Here is a 22,020-nt window from a genome sequence, read left to right as displayed (position 1 = left end):
CTCAAGAAAATAGGTTACATTCAGCTGAAGTAACTTTTTGAATAATCAGACCACATTGGAGCCATTCCAATTTGGATTTAGAGGAAGACACAACAAAAAGACATATTTAGAGCAAGACACAACAAAAAGACAGATCTCATTAGAATGTTTAAAGACTCCCTACTTATTTTCCCTTTTAGATCTCTAGTGAGCATTTGACCTAGTGAACCATTCTATTATTTTATATCAGTCTAGCTAGCTATTGGATATAACAGACCCCCGGATTCTCAAAGGCTTGCACAGAGTGCAAGATCAGTGCAGGAGCTCAAGCAGGCAATATGCCTGCTGTGCGATCCAGGAACCCGCAGGGGCATGCACGAGCGCTCCTGCACTAACCTTGCATGGACTAAGCCCTGGTATGCAAATCACCCCATTTGCAGGTGATATCCATGCAAATGACATGATTTTACAATCCAGGAAGCTCGCAACAATCCGTGCAAGACTAGTGCTATCTGCAGAAATGTACTCGGTTAGTAAGCAAGTACATTTCTGCAAAGTCCAAAATGGAGCTATGACAGCTCCGAATAAAGGCTGCATATCAAGTAGTAAGCATGCCAATGGCCAAGTATAAGGCCATTGGCATTGCAAACAAAACAAAAAAAAATACAACAACTTTTATTTTTTTTTACCCGATCACGGCTGTTAGCGTAGGGCAGCAGCACGCAAATGGGATCAGGTGGAAAATAATAAAATAAACCTAAAATAAGCATTCTAACTAAAATCAGTATTCTGCCATGCAAGTCAATGGCAGGCAGAAGACAATCTGGCCAGTGAGTAGTGGTTGCTAAGGGGAGGCTCAGTGTGAGACATGTAACTATGCATTAGCAAGCAACTCTATGCAAATACGGGGCAGGATAGTGAATCCCAGTTTTCCCCAAGATGTTAGTCAGGTCCCAACAGTGTAAGAGTAGGAATAGCTTGGTGCAAGCCTAGGAGGGAGGTGAGATCATGGGGGGGGGGTGTCAGGGATACTGTAAATGGAGTGGAGCCCTGTGACTTGGGTTTGCTTCTAGCTTAGCACAGCTAAGCTAGGGAGTGTGTCTAAACCTGACTAGCACTCTTTACAAAGCCTAAGCCAGTGTGCATGCTGCACAATGGGTTTTACAGGAAAAAAAAAAGAAGTTAAACCAGGAAATAGCAGCAGTGCACACATTTGTCCACTCTGTTTCTGTGGTGAGCACACAGGCTTAAACAGGGAGGCAATGGGAAGGGAAAACAGCAGTAGGAAAGTAATCAAGGAGAACTAGCATAGCTGGCAAGTGAAATGTATCAGAATCAGCCAATTTCACAGGCAGCAGACCAGCCCAGCCCAGAACACTACTATAAACCAAGCAAACATCTTCCCCTCTGATTTTTCCCACACTACACCACCGGTGTATACAAGTGGGGAACTTTTAACAAACAAACCTACAAAATGAGAAGGGCTGCAGCAGGCCACATAAAATAACATTTGTACGAGGCTGAGGGTGGTGAGGAGGTGAATGCTGCCGAACAACCCTCGGTGGGGAGACGGAGAAGAGTGTATAGACCTAGGGTAACCTACCAGGGGCTAAATGAGCTGGAGATAGTGGAGTGCTATAGGGTGGACAGAGACCTCCTACAGCAAATTGTTGAGCGGTGCCGGCCACACCTGACACACCAAACTGACCGAGGGGAATCCATCCCAGTGGATATCAAGGTATGTGTAGGCCTAGGTATACTAGCCACAGGTACCTCCCAAAGCACAACTGGGGATATCATGGGGATCTCACAGGCATCAGCATCCAGAGTATTCCACCAGTTCCTGGATGCCATGTCATCACATGCCAGTGAGCACGTATATTTCCTCAACACCCGTGAGGTGTTGACCAGCAATATGCGTCTCTTCCACCAAACAGCAGAATACCCTGGGGTAGTGGGTGCTATAGACTGCACGTACATATGCATCAAAGCACCACCAGTGAGCAGGGTAGGGCCTACATCAACCGAAGGGGCATCTCCTCCATCAACTGCCAGGTCGTATGTGATGCCCAGGGCATTATAACGAATGTGTTTGCTGGCTGCCCTGGAAGCTATGATGATTCCCACATATGGCATCTGATGCAGCTGTACCAGAGATTTGCCAATGGGGACATCCCCTACGGTCACCTAGTGGGTGATGCTGGGTACACACTGGAGCCATGGCTGATGACACCCATCAGAAATGCACACACACCTGAACAACAATGTCATAATGAGGCACATGCACAGGCCAGACATATAATAGAGCGTGTGTTTGGGATGCTCAGGTCATGGTTCCAGTGTCTGGACACATCCGGTGGAGCTTTGCAGTATTCACCAGCTACATGTACCCAAATTATGGTATGTGCTATGCTACACAATATGATCCTGTGGAAACAGCTGCAGCAGGAACAGCAAGGGGCAGGGCCACACAGCATCCCACCAATGCCAAGGCCTGCACAGGCACAGAGTGACCCAGAGGAGGAACAACCTGAGCCTGCCCCAGTAGGCTGAACGAGGTGTGCCAAGTATGCCCTGGCTTTGGCAAAGAGGCAGCACATAGCACATGCACTGACACAGTAGGGACCCAGGGAATGACACCTCTCTCTGACTCGCACATACAGTAAAAGAGATGCCAAACATAACACTACCTGTGCTCAACCATGTATAGGGAGTGTACTATGTGCATCCGACATAGGCAGCCCTCCAGCACCATCAGCAAGTCTGGCACACCCTCAGGGTAAGTCAATCAACCTACCAATTGCCAAATGGAGTAGAATGTGTTGTTACCTGTAGCTATGGTATGGATTTGAGCATGCAAGGGAATTAAGTGGCTGAATGTTATGGCAGCAGACAGTAGACACCCATAGTGGCACCATGACATCTGTAATACATACTGGAGTCACCATAGTAGCCAGTACTACACAGGGTGACAAAACCCACTACAGGAAATGTGCTGAGCAACATGTGTGTCCATATGACCCTCACATGCCAGTCAGGACGGTTCACATATACAACAAAAGTCTCAGCCAGCAGGACAGTTGTAGAGAAACCCAAACAGAGCCTGTGCCATGGCCCCAGAATGATGGCTATAGTTAGCCCCACCCCAGGCCTACACAGGCAGACCACAGCAGGGCAGGCAGTGGGATGTTAGTTTTGAAGGGTAGGGAGTCAGACAATAATATGTTGGGCAACCAAAGCCATGATCTGTAGTACACTGGTATGCCTATAGTCAGCATGATAGTTAGCAATACAAAATGAAATGGAGTACCTAACATACCAGTATAGTCACAGCAAATGTGTACAAGTGTCATGTGTGCCCCACACATCCTACATAGTAATGTAATAACAGTCAGGTGTGCCCCCCCAACCCTTTGTAGAAATGCAGAAATAGTCAAGTGTGCCCCCCATCCTACATAGTAATGTAATAACAGTCAGGTGTGCCCACCCTAACCCTGTGTAGAAATGTAGAAATAGTCAGGTGTGCCCCCCACCATCCTACATAGTAATGTAATAACAGTCAGGTGTGCCCCCCCACTATGCAGAAATGTAGCAACAGTCAAAGCCAAATGATCGATGGATACCCTGCAGAGACAGAATTCTACCTGTCAGTGTACAACACAAAGGTCAGGACTGCAGCACAAACTACCTGGACATGATCCACACATCCAATACAGACGGCCATATTGGGCATGCTCACACACTTCTGCAAACACCAGTGGACCAGACATATTTGGCAGTTGCAGTTGTTAGTGCAGATACTCGTCAGTAAGCACCACTCATGCCTTGCACACACACACAGTTGATAGGAATACAGACATATTTGAACTGTTTCTTACTGAAATTGGTACGCCTTGTTTGCTGTAACATAGACTAGATCCAGGCCTGCTGAATCTAACTTTCTTTGCATAACTTGAGCACTAATCCAGGCCTTCTTAAAAGTATTCAATTGTATTTATTACTGCTTGGTAGTAACCTGATTAAAGTGTAGCTATCATTTAAAGCCTTTTGGTTTAAACACTTGGGCTTCAGACCAGTTGTTTTACGTTAAGAAGGTTTGTGGTCTGCACTGTTGTGGCAGGACAGGTAGCTTACATCCTCCTAAGTTGGGAACTGCTGATTGAAGGCTCATTGTCTGTTATTCTAAAAGTGTATTAGTTCTGGTTTAAGCACTTGGGCTTCAGGCCAGTTATTTTACATTAAGAAGGTTCGTGGTCTACACTCTTGTGTGAGGAGAGGCTGGACTCTGCCCTTTTGAGCTGGGAATTTCTGGTTAAAGGCTTATAGTGCTTGCATATTTGAACTGTTTCTTACTGAAATTGGTGCGTCTTGTTTGCTGTAGCATAGACTAGATCCAGGCCTGCTGAATCTAGCTTTGTTTGTATAACTTGATCACTAATCCAGGCCTTCTTTTCTGGAGAAGGTTCCCCTGCATGCCAGAGGCAGGAGTGTGCAGTTAGAACTTGTCTGATTGAAGACTACAGGAACAGGGCTCAGTTTTGAAATTTTTTTACTGGTTAAGTGGGTAATTTGCTTAAAACCCTTTTCTGATTGCTTGTAGTCATCTAAAGCTGTTTTAAGTGTATTTTTTACTGTTTGTAGTTGTTTAAAGCTGTTTTAAGTGTACTTTTTACTGTGTCTGCCTTATATTTTCAAAAAATATATATTTTTCTTGTTTCCCACCTTTCTAAGCTAGTATAGTCCAGTTTTCAGGCTAGTGCTGAATTCAGGGCTGTGTTATAATTTTCTGACTTGCCCATACCTTACTTGGATAGAGGGTGGTTTCTCTGTTCACCTGTGAGAGAGGGAGCTTTGAGCAGCCATCTGTCCCTGGAGGAGTGGTTCCAGCCCAGAAGTTAGTAGTTTATAGTCCATTTTGGGCTAATTTCTATCTCTTTCATTTCCCTGCTGGAAAAACCACATTTGCACGGTTTTGCATGTTTGGGCAGCGCAAGTTAGCTAGGGCTAAATTTACCCCGGCTCCACCAAGTCTCCTCTTCAGTTTTTCCCTTGAAATTAGTCTAACTCTCAACCTAAGCACTTAAAAGCATCCTACAGTCCAGCACTTGCTCAGACTTAATAGCAAGCACCACTATACCCTGACACTTGATTGCCCAGCAGGGCAAGGCTCATTATTCACCCTTCACCAACCAAGTGACTAAGCAACTCACCCTACTATTCAGGCATGATCAAAGGGCAATTTCAAGTATACTCTCCAGTCCAGCTAGTGAACCTGGATATCCTGAGGCAATGTTACAACTGCCTCATGTACACAGACAACCCTCTCCTCCTACCACAAAACATTAACATATGCGAGAGATGCAATTATATAGCTAAATTGGAGGCTAAGCTCTCTCCACCCAAGACTGGAACAGGCAGTCATGAGGAGAAGGTTAACACTTGCACCACACCTTCAGCCTCTCATAGACATACTAAACCAACACTGGCAAAAAATACACATAAATACATGAAATCATACTCAGACACTCCAGTGGTGGTGCTGCGGTAGCGTTGTCGCCTCATAGTAAGATGTTCTCCCATTCGATTCTCAGCTAGAGCGTCTTCTGTGTGGAGGCATACATGAATGGGGCGTGCCTTCATAGAAGGTTGTGCGTCAGGGCTGGTAACCTGGTATGTAAAAATCCACTACCAATCATTAGCGGACCAGAGTTCCGCTGTGTTGACCCCTAACTGGGAAAAGCCGAAAGACTCAAACAAACATGAAATCATACTCAGAGGCTCTAAATAAAAACCTGCAAAAGCATCACAGACCTCCAAAGCAGACACCCAAAACACCTGCACCTCCTGTCACAAACCAAACAACACATAAAACACAAAATCAGTGTGCCACACAATCACAGCCCTTAAGGCGAAATAACATACCTAACACACTAGTAATAGGAGACTCTATAGTCAGGCTCACTGATGTCCCACTCACTAGGCTGGACAAGTAGAAGGTTACTGTTAGATGCCTGTCGGGAGCCAGAATCCACCACATAACACAAGCACTCAGGTCACTCCAGAACAAGTACAAATATGACTCTGTCATTGTTCATGTTGGTGTGAATGACTTGAGACGTACCTCCGTGGACTACATGAAAAGAGACATGGAAGTGCTCTCTGATCATGTAGCTCAGGCGGGTATGACCCTGACCCTGAGTAGCATCCTGCCCTCACCAAGAATGATACCACAGTATAAAGAAAAAATGATCAATTTCAACAACTGGCTAAGCTTCTGGTGTCATTCAAAGGGTATCCAGTGTCTGTCAGCCTGGGATGACATGCTCGACAGGCCTTGTTGCTTTGCAAGAGACGGCTTGCACCTGTCACCCCTAGGCGTTCGAATACTGGCCAAGGATCTTGCTGCCCCCATAGTGCCTTTTTTAGGCAAGGCTCAAAAGTCAAACCCACCTCCTTAAACAGCACAAATAAAAAAATGAGGGTTATGCTACTCAACGCCAGGAGTTTAAATCTCAAAATGCATGCGCTTGAAGCATTCCTCAGTATGGAGAATGTCAACATCTGTGCAGTGACTGAAACCTGGTTCAAGGCTCCACAGAGCACCCCAGCACTACCGGGCTACAACTCATACCACACATTTCGGCCTCAGAACATGGACCGAAACACAAAAGGAGGGGGTGTATCCATATTCATCAAGGATACCTCTACACCTCCAGGTTAGTGGTGCAGCATGATACCTCCGAGATCATCCATGTGCAACTAACATCAGGCAAATCTGCAATGCAAATTGTGGCCTGCTACAGATCACCCTCCATGACCCAGGACCACCACTCTGCCTTTCTGGAGACACTGGAAAACATGAAGGTCCTACCGAACACCCTGATATTGGGTGATTTAAATTACCCTACCGTTAATTGGGAAAACTACTCAAGTACAAACTCCCAGGTTCAGCGCTTCCTGGAATTTATCAACTCAAATGCCCTGGATCAGCTGGTAAACTCCCCTACCAGAGGTGAAAACATATTGGACCTGGTCATCACCAACATGGGCGACAGGTGTTCCACACCAGAGGTCAACCCATCACTGGTTAGATCAGACCATAAACTAATCACTCTGGATGTCCACACCACACCACCACCTCCAACCAAGGAAACCACAGTGAAAAACTTTTCTAAAGCATACTTCACCATACTTAAGAGAGAGGTGGTAAGTTTCACAGCCCCCACGCTAAAGGATAACAGTATCCAAGATGCAGGAACCTTTAAAAATGCACTCTATAAGCACCTACAAGGATGCATGGATCGTGCCATCCCTAGCAAAACCAAGACTCACTCCCCTAAGAGAAGGAAACCAGTCTGGAGGACCCCTGCCATACACAGGCTATACAATAGAAGGAGGAAACTAGTTCAGAAAAAAAGCAAATCCCAAGAAGGAAAGACATCCCTGATCAGTATCAGTAAGAAACTAAGGTCCCTCATAAAATCCTCCAAGGCTAACTTCGAAAGAAAAATAGCCAAGGATTCGAAAGATAACCACAAAGCCTTCTTTAGCTATGTCAAGAATCTAAGTGGCAACTCGCAGATATGCTCTGAGCTACTGCAAAATAGCACAAAATATACTGAACCCACTGATATTTCCAACATCCTGGCAGACAGATTCAGTGCAAACCTCACCCCCCTCTCACCCCCAAAAGGGCCCACAACAATACTGGAAAAGTGTAGTGTCCTGGAAATCACAGAAGCACAATTGAAAACAGCCCTTTCAAAAGCCAAAAGCACAGTGTCAATTGGGCCAGATAGTGTCCCAGGCTGCGTCTTGCATGAACTACAGAATGAACTAACCCCACACCTAAACACACTGTTCAACCTCAGCCTCTCCACAGGCTACATGCCCATAGAATGGTGCACAGCAGCAGTTATTCCACTCCACAAAGGAGGGGCCACAACTGACCCTGGTAACTATCTCCCCATAAGCCTGACTAGCCTGGTCTGCAAGGCTATGGAGCGCATCATCATGGAACTCATTAACAAAGACATTGGAAACCTCCAAAAACTTGACCCAACCCAGTTTGGCTTTGTTAAGGGCTGATCATGCCTACTAAACTTGGTTGACTTCTTCGAGACAGTCACCAAGGCCATAGATGAGGGGAAGGTAGTTCACACAGCCTACCTTAACCTCACCAAGGCTTTTGACACCATTCGCCACTCGGGAATTATTGAAAAACTCACCAGCCTGAACATAAACCTCTACATCACGAGATGGGCTGCCAACTGGCTTACAGACAGAACTCACACGGTAAGAATAGTGGGCTCCAGGTCCGATTCTAAACCAGTCACAAGTGGTGTCCCACAAGGCACCATCCTGGGATCACTACTGTTTGGCATATACTTCTCAGAAGTACAGGAAAACACAGGAGGACTATGACTAACCAAGTTCACCGATGACTGCAAACTAGGAGCCATAATTGACTCTCCGGCTGACATGGACATTCTCCAAAAGGGCCTTACTGAGGCGGACACCTGGTGTCAAAGTCATGGTCTCAAGCTAAATGCCAAAAATGCATAGTCATTCCGTTTGGGAAAAACAAAACATCCATGAATTACCACATAGGTGGCAGCCCCCTTAATACAGAAGAGGTAATACGAGATCTGGGGACCCAGGTAAATAGTAATCTCTCCTTTGACAATCATATTGCCAAAGTAGTTAGGAAATCCTTCTATGTAGCCCATCTAATTACTAAAGGGTTTGCATCTAGAAATAAAGAGGTTATAGTGCCCCTCTACTCGTCACTCATCAGACCCATCATAGAGTACTATGCCCCATTTGGTATGTACCTCACAAGACACTTCCAACAGCTGGAAAGACCACAAAAATACCTCACCAAGAAGATTACTGGTCTCAAACATATGTCCTATGCAGCCCGACTGGAAAAACTCCAGCTGTACTCAGTGGCATATCGATTACTCAGAGGTGATCTCTGCCTGACTTACAAAACCATGTCCAACTCAGAATTGATGGACATGCTCCATCTAAAGAAATCCAAGTCACTGCAAGCCACTCGCTCTAGTGAGCTAAACCTTGCCACAACAATAAATAGAACATGCTGGAGGGATAGGTCCCTGTCACAGAGACTCCCCATGCTTTGGACAAAATTCCTAACTACATTAGGCAGAGCTCCTCACTAACACTCTTCAAGAGAAACCTTGACGAGTGGATGAGTAACAGAAAATACACCCCTGGGATCACTTCACTGTCTCTTCTTGACAGAGATCTGGGGACCCAGGTAAATAGTAATCTCTCCTTTGACAATCATATTGCCAAAGTAGTTAGCAAATCTTTCTATGTAGCCCATCTAATTACTAAAGGGTTTACATCTAGAAATAAAGAGGTTACCTTAAAGAATACCTTACTACACACTGGCTATGTCCCTGCTCTAACCCTGACTAATATCTAAATCCCCATCTCACTCTCCCTAGACTTTTCTGCTCTGTTGTTCTATTATGTTTACCTGGGTTAACCAGTAACCTTGCCTCTAACTAGTATTTAACAAGATTTCCTTCCTAGTACTTTAAAAGAGTTTTCTTATTCTAAATATGATGTCCTCCACTGTACTAGATATAAATTATAGTGTCTTTACATCTGTAAAAAAATGTCTGTACATCTGTAAAAAAAAAAAAAAAAAAAATATATATATATATATATATATATATATATATATATATATATATTTTTTTTTTTTTTTTTTAAACTTTTTATTTCTGTTTGCTATTTGCATGTAATTACATGATATGTCACTGCCTCTGCTTGGAGCTTTTCTCCCCAGGCCTCTACTGAAAATGGACATATATCCAGTTAGACTAGCCTGGTCAACAAATGTAAAATAAATAAAATAAAGAGGTTATAGTGCCCCTCTACTCATCACTCATCAGACCCATCATAGAGTACAATGCCCCGTTTGGGATATACCTCACAAGACACTTCCGACAGCTGGAAAGACCACAAAAATACCTCACCAAGAGGATTACTGGTCTCAAACATATGTCCTATGCAGCCCGACTGGAAAAACTCCAGCTGTACTCAGTGGCATATCGATTACTCAGAGGTGATCTCTGCCTGACTTACAAAGCCATGTCCAACTCAGAATTGATGGACATGCTCCATCTAAAGAAATCCAAGTCACTGCGAGCCACTCGCTCTAGTGAGCTATACCTTGCCACAACAATAAATTGTCACAGAGACTCTCCATGCTTTGGAACACAATTCCTAACTACATTAGGCAGAGCTCCTCACTAACACTCTTCAAGAGAAACCTTGACGAGTGGATGAGTAACAGAAAATACATCCCTGGGATCACTTCACTGGCTCTTCCTGACAGAGGCTCAGTTAATTAATCAATGGGGTGGCGAAAGCTGACACACTCTGGCTAGGCTTATAAATGCCCTCAGGCAGATAGCCTAGTACCTACCTATGAACCTATGAACCTATATATGTCAGGACAACACACTATAATAAGCCAAAGGTAAATGTACATAGATGTGTGGAAGAGGGTGACTGTGACAAGGAGCCATCCAGGCCTGTCCCACCCAGCACACAGCCAAAGGGCCCCAAACACATGAGGTGCAGATGTCACTCACTGCAGATACTAGCCTCCAGTATCTGTCAGCATTACAGACTATGTGGTGCACATGCCAGCTGTGCAACATGACTGTACAAGGAAGTAGTAATATAGCAGCTGTATACATGTAACTGTGACATATGACCCCCTGTGTGCCCGCAAGTGGCTTGTCAAGCCCTAGATGACAGGGTTATGGCCCATGCACACACTGCCCTCCCCATAGCCCTACTATGACAAGCCTGCTGAGGTCATCCAATGTGAAATACACCTTTGGGAAAATTGTAGCTCAGTAATCTCTGTGGAGTGTCCCATAACTGCATGCTGCTGTCATGTGGTAAACTAATTAGGTAGCAGTTCAAACCCCAGACTTGGCAACTGTGAGTGTGTGTTTGTGTGTGTGACTGTCTGTGTATAGAGCAATGCTTTTTAGGGTACTCACACTCCTTACAATTCATATACTCAACTTTGGCAAGGCTGCTGATGTCACCCACCTAGAAATACACCTCTGGGAAAATTGTAGCCTAGTAATCTCTGTAGTGTGCTCTATAACTGCGTAGTACTGTAGTGTGATAAAGTAATTAGGTAGGTGTTCTAATCCCAGACATGGCAAGTGTGTGTGTTTGACTGACCTTGTTTGTGTAGAGAGCAATGTTTTTAGGGTACTCACACTCCTTACAATTTATATACTCAACTTTGGCAAGGCTGCTGATGTCACCCACCTAGAAATACACCTCTGGGAACGTTATAGCCCAATAATTTCTGTAGTGTGTCCTATAACTGCTTATTGCTGTAGTGTGATAAAGTAACTAGTTGGGTGTTCTAATCCCAAACAGGGTAAGTGTGTGTGTATGTATCTGTCTGTGTAGAGAGCAATGCTTTTAGAGTACTCACACTCCTTACAATTCATATACTCAACTTTGGCAATGCTGCTGATGTCACCAACCTAGAAATACACCCCAGGGAAGGCTGTAGCCCAGTAATCTCTGAAGCGTGTCCTGTAACTGCGTACTGCTGTAGTGTGATAAAGTGGTTATGTAGGTGTTCTAATCCCAGACATGGCAAGTGTGTGTGTCTGTCTGACCCTGTTTGTGTAGACAGCAATGCATTTTAGGATACTCACACTCCTTACAATTCATATACTCAACTTTGGCAAGGCTGCTGATGTCACCCACCTAGAAATACACCTCTGGGAAGGTTTTAGCCCAATAATATCTGTAGTGTGTCTTATAACTGCATACTGCTGTAGTGTGATAAAGTAGTTAGGTGGGCGTTCTAATCCTAGATATGGAAAATGTGTGTGTGTGTGTGTGTGTGTATATATATCTGTCTGAGCCTGTCTGTGTAGAGAACAATCCTTCTTAGGGTACTCACACTCCTTACAATTCATATACCCAACTTTGGCAAGGCTGCTGATGTCACCCACATAGAAATACACCTCTGGGAAGGTTTTAGCCCAATAATCTCCATAGTGCATTTGGTACATGTGTACTGCTGTAGTGTGATAATGTAGTTTGGTAGGTGTTCTAATCCCACACATGGCAAGTGTGTGCACCTGTCTGTGTAGAGAGCAATGCTTTTATGGGTACTCAGACTCTCAACTTTGGCAAGGCTGCTGATGTCACCCACCTAGAAATGCACCTTTGGAAAGGGTGTAGACCAGCAATCTTTGTAGCATGTTCTGTCACTGCATACTGCTGTAGTGTGATATAGATCTCTGTTAGGGGTTCTATACTCACACATGTTGGTTGTGGATGTTTTGTGTGTGTGTCACTGTCTGTGTTAGGGAACAATGCATTTTAGGCTAGTCACAAACAGTACATTTCAAATGGCCTACTTTGGCAATCCTGCTAATGTCATTCATTGTGAAATACACCTTTGAGGAAGGCATTTTCTAGTAATCCCTGTGGTGTGTCCTATAACAGCTCCATGCTGTCATGTGATATAGACCTCTGTTAGGGGTTCTATACTTTCACATGTTGGTTGTGGATGTTTTGTGTGTGTGTCACTGTCTGTGTAGGCAGCAATGCATTTTACGCTAGTTACACTCACTACAATTTGAATGTCCTGCTTTGGCAATCCTGCTGATGTCATCCAATGTGATATACACCTTTGGGGAAAGAATACTCCAATAATCTCCTTGGCGTGTACTATAACTGCATAGTGCTGTAGTGTAATAAACTAGTTAGGTAGTAGGGGTTCTACTCCCAGACATGACAAGTGTGTGTGTGTGCTTGTAACACATATCCTGCGTGGAGGTGGTTGCGAGTGTGTGACACCTCTGGCCAGTGTGGAGTGTGTTTTGCATATTTCTTATATGGTGGCCCTACTATATATCACAATGTCCTCCATACAGGGATAACAGATGTGAAATAGCTGAGAGGGTGGGGTACAAAGTCATACCTATACATGTGACATCAAGGCCAGGCAACCACAATTAGCAACCCCAGTATTACCCAGAGCACACTCTCAACCCATGTTTCATACACACACATGCCTAGGCAACAGCCAATATCTGGGTAGTACACTGCATATTGGCCACTGATAGTAACTATGGGGTGATAGCTGTGGGCTACAGAGGGCATGCCACCCTGTCCATCTGCCCAATATGCACATACATGCAGACAGTGCACCTTCCCCCACGTTCCCCAAGGGACACCTAAGACACCTGTGGTGCCATCACATGTGACCCACAAAGGACATAACATGCCTGACAACATGCCCTGTATTGACAGATGTCACTGACACCAGGGAATGCCCTTAGCATACTATCAGTGTAGGTGCAGGGTAAATTTGCTGCCTCTTACCAGTTCCCAACATAGGTGGGCAGGACTGGCACATCTGATGATAATCTGTGTTCACAACATGGGCCAGACACCCCAGGTACAGTTCCACATGTCACTGCACATGCATGTGGGAGGTGTGCATATCCCAGACACTGTCCATGTCATGGACTAAGGAACACATACATGGCAAGTGATACACAGCATTGGCCACACACAATAGTCACCCATGTGACTAGATGGGGGATACAATACCCACCTGTGTGGGAAAATGCAGACACTATAGCCCTGAGCCACAATACAAACCATCATGTGGCTTGATGCCAAGGTACACCCATTGTCTAGCCTTGTACAGTCATCTGGCATAGTCGGCCACCACACACCCGTGCAGACATGCAACCATGCATGTCAGTACTGGCACCCTGTGTGCTTGTGTGTGTGTTGTATGGTACGTATGTTCACATCCACACTCATTACAACCCCCATGGATATACTGAAGTATGCTGTCTGATGTCAAACACCTCCCCATGCTCTTTGCCCATACAACCCTCATATGACCCATGTGGTGCATGTGATACCTGCACAGTAATGTGTTGTGGCAATCCCACTATTGATGAGTTGTAATCCTGGGCATGCCAAGTGTGTCAATGTGTGTGCGTCACTGTGAGAGTGTGACTGTGTTGACACTGGCACCTGTTCATGCGGACAGGCACGTGTACGTCATCTACCATATAGCTACCGTATCCCTGTTGCGGATGTCAGTCACTATCACATATATGTTCTGAGGGCTCCACAAGAGGTAACCCATGTGGTGCATCCAATAACTGCATAGAACTGTGATAGCACTACATAGTCATCAGGGATTTTGTACCCTGTGCTGGTAGGTGTGTGACACAAGTATGCTTTGGTTTTACTCTCCCACCACTCCCTGACTTGTCTTTGCCTCTGTCTACCTCTCCCACTCCCTTTCTGGTGGATGTGGAGACCTACACCTGTTTTTCTTGACAGCAGCATGTGTATTTTAAGTGATGCTCATGATCAGCTGATGGCCTCTACATGAATTCCAGCCCTCCCCTAGCTGATTGCATGTGAAACAGCTGTGGTAATATTCCCATAGCCAACTGCATGGAAACACACTCCAATATCTAGGAACATCATGTTGGTGTTGGCCCTTTTCATTCACTGTGAGCAAGAACTAGATCTGTCGTTTGGCAAACAGCATCTCAGATGGATTGGGAATTTACCTCTAACAACATACACTGTGGAAACGGTGCAACACACAGGAGGGGGATGTGCCTGACCTGACTACAGACTGTAAGTGCTGCTATACTGCATTTGGAGTACTGTTGGTTTAACAGGGTGTGTGTGTGTGTGTGTGTGTGTGTGTGTGTGTGTGTGTGTGTGTGTGTGTGTGTGTGTGGATATGACTGTCCTAGATGTCTTAATACCAGCCATGTCAGTTCCATGTTTATGAGGAATCTACATCTGCAGGGTCATCTGTAGACAGGGCAGTGTGTTGTGCCTTTGGTTTCATGTGTCACCAATGGAACATCTATCTGTGGACTGCAGAAGGTAGTGTGAAGATTGCAGTCTGTAGATGGTGAAAGCCGTGACATTTACTGGCTTCATATCCCTCATAGGACATATGTTGCAACAAACCCTGTTACAACAGTAAATGTATGAGGTTATCACAGCAACATGTTATTGTTGGCACTGTGTATGTGCTTCCAGCCACAACTCTCTCAACCTGTGTACATATGTCGTGCATGAAGTCTTGCATATGTGCTGTACACCATAATTAGTGTCATCATATCTGATAACAAGCCAGTGAGATATCAGACTGCTACACGTTATGTACAGTAGGGGTTATATTTGATGACATAACCTGGACATAATGTGGATGTTTGTACAGTACTGAGGTCTGTGTACTTATGGTGAATGTTGACAGAGTGTGTGTATTGTTAATATGTACTTTTGCCTGTGTACAGACTGTGGTAGATGTCATTGTTCTAGGTCCCGTCCTATCTGATGATACATGCTGCTCCACTGTATGGTACCATATTGGCGTACATGTTTGTAGGGTCATACACACACATGTCCCATAGCACAGACAGGCATCAGACCAAATTGTGTAGCAGCCCAGTATATGTAGGGTCAGTCTGTGAGTGGCACATATGAGGATGGTGTCGAACAGATAGTCCATATACTGTAATATCATGCTAGCTTAACATATGTGGCTGTGGCTGTGTTCACATTGGTTGTGGTTATGCCCTTTCACACAGGTGTATCTTACCCTGTGCTGTGACATGCCTGTAGAGCCTGCTATATATGCAGGTACATGTGCATTCCCCCATAGGAGATGTGGGACAGTGTTGAGCCAGTCTGCCTGTAACCTGCACAGTGCATTGTTACATGCCTAGCAGCTTAGTGTACTTATCAGAAAGATGTCATGTGCAGATACTTGCCAGATGTGCTGCTGCTGGGCCTCCCTTAACAGTCATGTATGTCAGACAGAGCAGTGGTATGCTATACAGATGTATGTCAATATCTAGTGGGTAGTATGTGGCTATGGCACCCCTGTGCCAGCAGTTATTATGTGTCAGGCCAGACAGGGGTGTGTGAATGCATAACCTATGGTGGCAAATGTATTCCAGACGATATGTGTTATACCCATCTACATGGTTGTCTACATCCATATTGTCAGGCATGGTACAAATGTTTAGCACTAAGGGGTTATGTGTATACCTCTGGACTGTACAGAATGTTTCAGAATGTCCACATATATTGGCCAATATCTCTGCTGCAGTCCATAGGGGCATTATGTGCTAGCAGTGGTACTTTACTATGATGTCCTTAGGATGTCTGTCAGTAGCCACTGGCACACATGTTCTAAGCAGATGTGACCTCCAACACACACCATGTCTGTGAAGACAATCGCAGTGACAGTAGCAATAGTCTACTAATATACCTGCTATACATACCTGACATCCCCTTGCACTATGACTGTGGGACTATAAAGGCTGGGGTAGGGCTACACTCCATGTCCAGGTCTTATGGTGGAAATATATGTATATATTATTATCCAGATAGCCTTGTATATATGATTCCAATCACCACTGTCATGGCAACCACCTACTCTAAACCCCTACATCATGTGGGCATGGTCCCATTACATTTCCTGTGTGATAGACATCCTTTCTGTGTGTGGGCATCAGTGTTACAGACAACAGGTAGCAATACCTCTTACAGGAGAACCTGCGCACTCAAGGCAGCTATATATTTGTAGGAGGTTCAGGAACTACAGACAGAGTATGAGTAGAGTTGTGTTATGATTTGTATAGTACTGGTGTTACAGGGTGTGTGTGTGTATGTGTGTGTGTGTGTGTGTGTGTGTGTGTGTGTGTGTGTGTGTGTGTGTGTGTGTGTGTGTGTGTGTGTGTGTGTGTGTGTACATACTACTTTACCTTTGAATGCAGTCTGTCTGCATAGCTCTCAACTGTGATCCTATCCTCTTGGTGGCCAGAGGTGTGCCTATCTTGTGTTGTCTCTCCACCACACAGGTCCTGTGTCAGATATTTCTCTGGCAGTGTGTGCGTTGAGTGCTATCAGTACATGGCTACATCCATTTCTGTTTCTAACCTAAATTCCCTGACTAAGGGTATGTTGCAGACTATCCTGTAACACCAGCAACTTGCTTAGTGTATGGCAACAGTTTTCCACATTTGTGCCTGTGTTCCAGCCTCTGTTCTCTACCTACATACCAAGCTTTGCACATATGACATGCTGTCAGGGGTTGTTCTGTAGTGGGCTGTGAGTATATCACACTGCCATTGCTGCCATCAGTCCACTGCTGTTGTATCCTCCACACATACAGTGGGGCTGCGGCCATATATATGTGGGCGTCACCTACACAATACATGTGTGCCCTTATGCACTCCTGAGGCGAGTGTATGTAACAGTGGTATATGGCCCTGTATTACTGAGTCGGAGGGGAAGCACCATATATGACCTAGGCTGTTAAAAAATGTGGGGGTATCAGGGGTGAGCTGCCTTAAGGTATCTGGAAGTACAGTACCGTATACTTCACCTATATTTACATTACTTACATAAATTGGGTTCATGCATGCCTACTGCCTCCTGCCATACAGACTGTTTTGTTTGTCAGTGTGCTTGTGATGGTGTCAGTTATGCCTTGTTATGAAACAGTTACAACCCATTTGGTCACATGACATCTTTACTACATAGTGATTTTGTACAGAGTGTAGACAGAGGCTGCTGAACTGCATTACATACTGTTGATTGTTTGGTATCTTGTGGCCCAGTCTGTCCTCACTATTGTACAATTTGAAGGGCTTGGCCTGGACAGTAATAGTTGTGAAACTTTCCAGACTACTGTATTAGTATAACTGTTTCACAGGGGACTATATTAGAACATTGAAAGTTTAAAACTGTGAATGTTGTAATATCGACCCCTATTCAGTGAACACTGAAAATAGTGAAGCTGCAGAACACCGAATTCTTTCCTAGGGAAAGAATTCGGTTGGCCTTTTCTGTGGCTTCGCTATTTTCAGCACTGTGGTGGAAAGTTACGGGTCAGGTTCAGGTAAGTGTGCGATTGTGTGTGGACGTTAGGGTTAGGGCACGGGTTAGGTGAGTTAGGGCTAGGGCATGGGTCAGGTAAGTGTGCGATAGTGATGGACCTTAGGGTTAGGGTTTGGATTAAGGTAAGTGGATAGATAGTGCATGTACAGTTTAGTGTAGGGTTAGATGTAGGATTTTAAGTGTATGTATGTGGATTGCTGTTTTTTGGTGCGCTTATGTTGTGTGTGTGTTTCTCGGAACAGCAAATTCTTTCCCTAGGAAAGAATTCGGTGTTCTGCACGTTCAGTATTTTCAGTATTCGCTGAATAGGGGTCGATATTAGAACATTCGAAGTTTTAAACTTTCATGTTCTAATATAGACCCTTTTCACAGTTGCATTACACTGTTTATTTGGATGTCAGTGTCTTTATAGCTATATAACATGGCGTATAAACCTGTAATAGTACACAATTAAAAGTTTTCCATTTCTGCAAACCTGTCTGTGGTGTTTTTTTCCTATAACCTCTCTGTGGGTATATGTTGCAGGCAGCGAATGTCATTTGTATGGGTGGCCCATACAGTGTCCAGTTTTTCAGGTGTTAACTGTAGGCATAGTGGCTGTTCCATACTGTGTGCACCTTCTACATATGTATCTTACTGTACATATATCTGCATGTGTATGTGTAGTCACATGTATATATATATATATATATATATATATATATATATATATATATATATATATATATATATATATATATATATATATATATATATATATATATATATATATATATATATATATATATATATATATATATATATATATATATGTATCTGCATATCTGTGTCTGTGTATCTGTATCCTGGGGATGTTGATGGCTTCCACATTTTACATTTCCTATGGGAGGCAGACTGTACTGCATGATATGTTACCAATACCAGCCTGACATCATACAGGTGGGATGTAGTACTGTTAACATCTTGTGCCCATGTCGTGTCAGGTCCTGGTTATGGGATCTGCAACACCTGGTAGTGTATTGCAGGGTGGACGTGTTTGAGTGTGGGGTTGGGATGCCTATTCATACAAGACATATAGTGTGTGGGACCTCTCATCCCCATTAACTGTGCATGTGGACATATGTGTTTTTATTAATCTGCCATTGCTCTCTACAGATGTATGGTCATATATGCCTATATAGATATATATATCTGCTTCCATATATATAACTATGTTCGTATATACCTACGTAGATATATATCTGCATACACATATGTAACTTGCTGTGTATATGTAGACATATAGGTGTAGACACATATATGTGTCAATGTAGGCATTTGCATATATATAATATATGTTCATATATATTAATATACATGTATATATTTTTAGAAATATATATATATATATATATATATATATATATATATATATATATATATATATACATATATACATATGTTGTATCTGTTTAGATATGACTATATTTACACACACATAAATCTAGATATTGGTATACATTCTCTGTACTGTTGCATGCCTGGACTGGAGGTTGTGTTTCTGAAAACATCATATTCATTTTTATCTGGCATGGTTTAGTGGCAAATCACTTTGTCTCTGGTGTGCAGGGTCCTGGGTTTGAGCCTTGCAGAGACTGTTTATTTTTTTGCTGGGCAGAACATGGGCTGTTGGATACAGAGTTGTTAAGGCACTTTAAAGCAGTTGCAAGTGGGTTTGCACAGGTTTGCGCAGAGCTAAGCAGTACTTACTTTTGGTTACAGTTTCTTACACTCAGTTAGCTCCTACTTTGCTTAATCTGTGTAGGCAATGCTTACCCCCACACAAATGCACTTTAACATGCTTACTAGTGCTGACATATGCGTACTACTGTTTATTTGTGCTCAAACCTGCTTATTAGTGCCTTATTCATTAGGACACTGACGCTTCACATGTGCATTTCCTGCAATACTCCAGTTCATACGTATATGTTTCTTCATGGGTTTTGCAGCATAAATATTGGTTATAATGTGCTTTGCCATGTAAAACAGATTGTGCTAGAGTGGGACTTGAACCGGGAATGCCTGCTAATTAAGCGAATGCTCTGCCCACTACACTATTGCTGTGCTGCTTCATTTGCATATATCTTCCTTGTTATCCTCTTCAGCCTTTTAAGCTGCTTTAATTGTAGCTAAGCGATGGGCACACCCGCACACCTACGGTTAGCTGTACTTGGATTTTTAAAATAAAAATAAAGAGGTTTATTCATTTGATTTTTATGTACTGCTGCTGTTGTACACATGGGAGACTGTTGGTGGGGATATGAGGACACCTATGAGCGATCTCACTCATTTCTTAACACCTTCTGCTGTTTTACATTGTAGGGGCATGTTTATTCTGAGAGCTCTGCTCTCAGACATGTCCCCCGCACTCGTACACACTCTGTGTAAGCCTAGGTGCTCGGGCAGCTCACCTTGTTAATATGTGTGGCACGCTGGCATCCTGCTCCTAAATGGGCACTTCCATGCAGGACTAAACTAGCCCTGCACGGAAGATTAGTGAATCAGGGGGAGAGTATTTTTACACCCAATTACTTTATTGTGTTTTTACATCAAGAGGACAGTGAATTTTCCATCTAGTGACAGTGGGTGGTAGCCTGGTTGGGTGTATATTAGATCAGCAAATGCTTAAAAAAGCGAACGGTGATTAGTTGACCCTTTGTAAGCAATAGCTTACAATGTCGAACTGTAAGAACAGCGATTTTTTTCCAAGGGAAAAAAATCGCTGTTCCAACAAAAAAATAAATAAAAAACAAAACACTTTAAACATTACATTAAGTGGGGGGCTTCATCCCCCACTCCCCTACTTAAATATGCCAACTCTGAGACCGCATTACAGTGCCGAAAATGGCAAAGTAACAAAAAGGCCAAGCAAATTCTTTCCCAGGGAAATAATTCACTTAAAAGCTACTTCAATATTTTGCCGTTTCAGTCTTTTAAGTTTGACCAAGATGCAGTCAAAAGAATGCGTCTTCTGTCTTTTAATAGGAACTCGCCTGGTCTGTATAGGTTAGGCAAACTCACTAGAGATTTCCTGCATGTAGTTGTTTTATTGGTTGAATGGCTTATTAATCATCTTACCTTGTCTTAGTGCCTTTATAAATTCTATACAATTGAGTGGCAATTGGCTCATTTCTACAAAGTGAAGTACTTCTATGTAATAATTATATTTGTATAAGTTGTTAAAAGTAGACTGCAGTTATCTTGAATTACTTATTGCCTTTATTTAAGTTTAAGATTGAGGTAGCATTTCAGTCCAGACAATTTTTTACTGTGTTTTTACTTTAGTAGGACTGGGATTATTCATCTAGTGGCAGTAGATGTTTACCTGGTCTATCTGAGTTGGGAAGCAAACAAAAGGGCTGTAAGTGTAATTGTTTTATTAGCCAGAGAGCTCAGTAGTCATTTTTCTGTATTTCCATTGTTGGTGTAAATTCAGCACATTTGCATGGAGCTGTGCCAATGCTCTGTACAGATGCAACCAGCTGGAAGCATTGCTTATTTTCATTATACTGTTAAAGTTTATTGTGACAGTTACCTTATTATAGTACCCAGGACTATTGCTGCTCAGAGGGCATCTGATTTGGCAACAATGACAAAGCTGAGCCATCACAGGAAGTAGGTATGTTGAAATATCAGTAAGACAGTTTAAAGGCTGTGACACACACAGGTAAAAATTTAATAAACACAGTAAATGCAGTAAAACTTTCCAAAGATAAAACCTATTGATGAGCATCTGATTTGGAACTGGGCAGCATCGCAGGTTAGGTTAGCTGCATATTACACCAAGTAACCACCCTTCTCTCATCCAGTTACAAACTCTTTGCACTCCTATCCTTTCAAGTACACATTAAGACCTGCAAAGATGGATGGGCACTTTCTTGTTATCTTTGCATTCAGCTTGAAGGACATGGGTATACTGTGGTAGTGTAACAATTGCCTTATGTACACTGACAACCACTTACTTCACGAGCAGACAAATACAGTATGTGAGAGATGTAGTTACAC

This window comes from Protopterus annectens, chromosome 1.part0, assembly GCF_019279795.1.
Source record: "Protopterus annectens isolate FY-2018-M chromosome 1.part0, PAN1.0, whole genome shotgun sequence".
In the NCBI taxonomy this organism is placed as follows: Eukaryota; Metazoa; Chordata; order Ceratodontiformes; family Protopteridae; genus Protopterus; species Protopterus annectens.
Note: the sequence above shows the minus strand (reverse complement) of the source record.